This window comes from Panulirus ornatus, chromosome 65 (assembly GCF_036320965.1).
Source record: "Panulirus ornatus isolate Po-2019 chromosome 65, ASM3632096v1, whole genome shotgun sequence".
NCBI lineage: Eukaryota > Metazoa > Arthropoda > Malacostraca > Decapoda > Palinuridae > Panulirus > Panulirus ornatus.
This window is the reverse complement of record NC_092288.1, coordinates 14942729-14947850: the sequence shown is the minus strand read 5'-3', so window position 1 is coordinate 14947850 and position 5122 is coordinate 14942729.

Sequence of the window (5122 nt, the reverse complement as noted above, 5' to 3'; positions counted from 1 at the left end):
CTTTAGCCATAAGGAAATAGGTTGGGATGCCTTAGTTCCCCACGGGGGTAAAAACATACGGAGGTGTAAGTTTCAAGAATGCGTGTACGGGAGGATATTCTTGTCACAAGTCTTTAGGGCAAGAGGTGGGGAGATGTACCATCAAAACTGGATCAGTATCCACACACACACACACACACACACACACACACACAGAGTTAGCCCTGAGATTGAATAATGTTACTCACGGATCTTCACTCGGAGCAAGTGATCGCTCTTGGCACTTAACCAGCACGGCTGGGTATCAAGCTTTGTCCCCACCACAGAGAGCAGGTCATGAGTACTTGGGATGGAGCGCACAGCAAAGGAGGAAGTGCTTGAAAACAAAACGTCGACTTAGGAAGAATTTAAAGATCATTAATCATGAAGTCTGAAAAGTCTACCTCAGGGAGACAGATTGGGAGGACGAATTCCAATCCTTGGACATTTAGATTGTAGCGGTTAGCGTTCCTGACCATGACGCATTTCCGGGCTACCTAAGAGTCGAGCGTAAGGGTTCGAATCCTGGTTGCGGCAGTCGGTCCACAGTCAACTTAGCTTAGGGGTCGATAAAATGGGTACTTGACTTTTTTTTATCTTATAACATCTGAGCCTCGAAAGTATCATTAATTCAGTTCATCTAGTACTTGGTATGGTACTCAATTAAAACTTGTTACTAAAACTCAAGTCTCATTGCAGAGATATTCCTTTATGCAAATGCGATTCATAACTGATAGAAAACACAGGGTTGTGTTGGACGATGAGGCATGTGAGCGGCTGGGTGTAGCAAGTGGGGTATCACAAGGATCGGTCCTTGGTCCCGATGTCTTTATAATCACTAATGGTCTAAAGGTAATATCAATGAAAAAGATCTCCAAGTTTACTGATATACACACCTGTGATGGAAAGCCGCGTACGAAGACAAATGTAAAAATTATAAGAATAATCTCGACAGTTTATACCAGAAGTCACAGATATAGTACATGAAATTGAATATATAAAAGGTGTAAACTTGTGTACACCAGTAATCAGACGTTTGAATGATACAAATCCCTATCAAAACGACACGTTTGAATGACATACATTCCTATGACAAGTGACTCAAGAGAAAGATCTTGGGGTTGTTATGAGCAATGACTTTCGATATGTAAAACAATACCTAACCGTGCACAAAGAAGCCAGAAACGATAGACACTGTATATACTGCGTTGGTCAGGCCACATCTCGAATGTACTGTGCAGTTCTGGTCCCCCTATTACAAAATGAGATGAAGATAGGCTGCAGAAGGTCTTGAGAAGATTTCTACATTCATACCGGGTCACGAAGCCAGCCATACGAGGAAAGATTTAGAGAAGTGAATGTAAGATTTTGTACGTGGTAAAGCCTCAGGGACGACATTATCTAGATTTTCAAAATATTGAAGAATAAGTGACATGATCAGCAACAAAGTCCCCAGGTGGCTTGAAATAACAGCTTTGAAATTTTGTCGGGAAAGATTCAGCATAGAAATGAGTATATATATTATTACTTGATATTAACATAAACATAGTTCAAACGTTTAAAAAACGACTAAAACTTATTTCAAAGAAATTGGATAGTATTAATGAATTATTTATTGCAGATAACCTCATCATTTCATGTTCAATTGTCCCACACTCACTCAACAAACACACAGCATTACTACACCTCTTCACCTCTGTTATCCTATTAAGTGGACTTGGCTAGCTTCCTGAGCGCTGCCGAAGCTCCATAAATGAGGATCTTGAGACAGGAAGGTAAAGCAAGGGAGTCAAATGTGTGTGTTTATATGTGTCTATTTTTGTGAGCACGTATTGATGTCCATGTATGTTTATACATGTGCGCCCGTTTATGAGTGAGTGTGTGTGTGCATGTTTGTGAGTGTGTGATGTTAGTGCGTCCAATGATGTATGCGAGACACTGCCAAGGTAAAGTCTCTCTGGAGAGATGGGAACAAGACGTAGATTAATGTTGTTTTACTTGTCAGTGGGTTAAAGACGAGTGCTGTCTCTCAAGACCCTTGTTTATAGTGGTTTGAACTTATCAAATCCCGTTAGAGTCTTAACAACACTGTGAAGTAGTAGATTTATAGAACGACTTTTCTAGGTATTTCACCGAGTTAGACGAGGAAATCATACAAGGAGTTGATGATTCTGTGTGTTATAAAGTAGTAGTTGTGCAATCATTATTGTGCGATTACTTGACAGCTCGTTCGGCTTCTGGCTTAATGACCCATTAGCTCTCAGAAACCATTAACTTCAACACACGTACGGTGTAGTGTTCATTTATTTGTGCTTTAGTACAGACATAAATAACTAAAATATAGAGACTACTAAGCTATTCTATATGACATATTACTCGCACTTCTTATATATTGTCTTGCACATAATTCCTTTTAAGCTATGGCTATCCAAACACCCAGCATTAGGGTATGATCTACAAATATCACTGAACGTCCTTACTGGAAGCCTAGCTTGTATTATCATGGCCTCGAATAGGCATTGAGGCCAACCCATAGATATAGCCATAGGCCGGTACGAGAGGCCTAAGTACATATCGCCGGCAGCGAATATTTAAGGGTCTACGCCGTGAATACCGCCAGGGAACAAAACTATGGATCTGGCCCCTTGCCATCACCTGATATTAGGATCTGATCCTCTAGCAACGCTAGCAGCTGACTGATGGAGGGGGATCTAACCCTTGAATATCACATAACAGTATTCATCAAAGATTTCACCTATGAATGACGGCCGCTACTAATATCAACGTTTAAAAAGAGCAAAAGAAAATTAAATGGTGAGCAGTGTTTAAGGGCGAACTTAAAAACAGAGCCCATATCAGGGATTCCAAAATGGACCATTCAATACCAATGGAAATGAGATTAAATACCATACGTCCTATCACTTTAGAGGAGCATCTTTCGATGTCAATCATCCTAGAATCATAGATGTTGCTGTTCCTAGAGCGTTATAGAAATACAAAAGAATCACACTTCAGTCCTGTGGAAGTGGTGATAGAAATGATAGAAATAGATAAGTATCATGATGTAAACAACGGCTGTTGGATCTTGGGAGTAAATGAAGGGATTATGGGTGATAGAGGAAAGGGGTCATAATATGGGGACGGTGTACATGGGAGGACATGAGAAGGACAGATGATACCAGACCTGATGGACTATGAGGCTCTAACCTGGACGGTGTTGTTATCTAGATCTCCTTAAGAAGGAGAAACATGTTATATATAGTCAGAGATACTGCCACTGGAAATCTTATAGGAACGTGTGGGTTGTGCATTATACTAATAGCACTGCTACGGAAATCTTATAGGAACGTGTGGGTTGTGCATTATACTAATAGCACTGCTACGGAAATCTTATAGAAACGTGTGGGTTGTGCATTATACTAATAGCACAGCTATGGAAATCTTATAGGAATGTGTGGGTTGTGCATTATGCTAATAGCACTGCCACCGCCGCTGTAAACTGTGGGGAGGAAGCTGAAATATGAAACGAAAAAAAGAGGCGTTAATTTTGTGCCTACGACATCTCAAATGGATGTACATATCTCTTTGATGAGGCTTAATTAATGATATTTGATATCATTAAAGAATTTGTCTCATCGTGATTGAAGATAATTGATACTCCTAGCAGTGACAGGTTTCCCTAGCAGTTTTCTCCAGTATTCCACAGCTCTACAAATAGATAAAATTTTGACCACTTATTTACCACATCATCTATTTTCATGCCATTGTTTCTGGTCGTTGAATATCTATCTCATGCGAAGAGAAATTGTCGATTATATTCAGTATCTTCAATTCTTTTTATTGAACAACCCCAGCCCTCCAATCCCCCGAAGGCTATTCTTTTCAAAAGAAAATAATGAAGAAAGGGAAAGTAATTTTGAATCTCTGTCTTTATCGTAAGGCTTGTACGCGTAAATTGACGTGTTCTGCGCTGAAGATCGGATAGTGCGTAAGGCAAGGCTTAGCGTAAGTAACCTGGAAGAGAGAGAGAGAGAGAGAGAGAGAGAGAGAGAGAGAGAGAGAGAGAGAGAGAGAGAGAGAGAGAGAGAGAGAGAGGCACTGACGATGAGCATACAATGTGGAGGACAACCTAATTTGGCTCATTTCATGCATTATACTAATAAGCAACGTTCAGTCCAGTTTAGAACTCAGGCTAACCTCAAACAGTCCAAAGAGGAAGTCTTTAAAAGCCCATTGAGTTACCGTCTTAAGAGTAGTGACAACCCGTCGTTGATATGATGACCTCATCAGCGAAATACAATGACCTTGACCCTTTTAATATAATCATCACATCCTTCAAATGGAAAGACGATAGTGAGATTGCTCGTTCCCTTACAATTCGTCCGTTTCTTTATTCGACGAAAAATCTAATTTTCGATTTCAGAATATCTTGCATCATACGAAGCAAGGGGGGGGGGGGGGAAGGGGCTGGATACAACTCTTGACTAGCGAACGAAGTGCTTTCGTTCGAGCTGTCGGGGGAACACATAACAACCCTAACTGAAACTGTGGCAGCCGTGGGTGGCTTGAGCATGTGAGGAAAGGCCTCCACACCGCCCACATCTGCCCACGCGAACTTCCTGACACTCTTCGCTCCACTGCTCATCAAGACCATTAGAAATGCTTGTCAGATCGTGATGGAAGACGCTCCATAAATCTAGTCAACTTTTCATAATGTCTCTCTCACCCCTCGTGGCGAGTATAAGACCCTGTTTCTCTGGAGTGGAGCTGAATTTGGCCCCCGGCGCAGACGACGCTTCAAACATTCTGCGAGATGTGAACCAACCATAAGGAATCGTCATCACAACAAACACCACCTCTGGCTGTATCTGAAGGAGACAAGGGAACGCCTCAATCATATCAAGATGATTTCATTGAGTATTCCTGTAGATGAGTGTTTCACGTGGACCGCGAATGAAAAACTACGTGAAATTTACGGCTTGAATGATATGCAACCCCGACCATCCAGCACGAAGTTAGCATGGGGAGGTGTGCGGGCGTCCTCCACTCATGTCTTCCCATCGGCAGTGATTATTCTACACAAAACCTGAGTCTAGAGCTAATG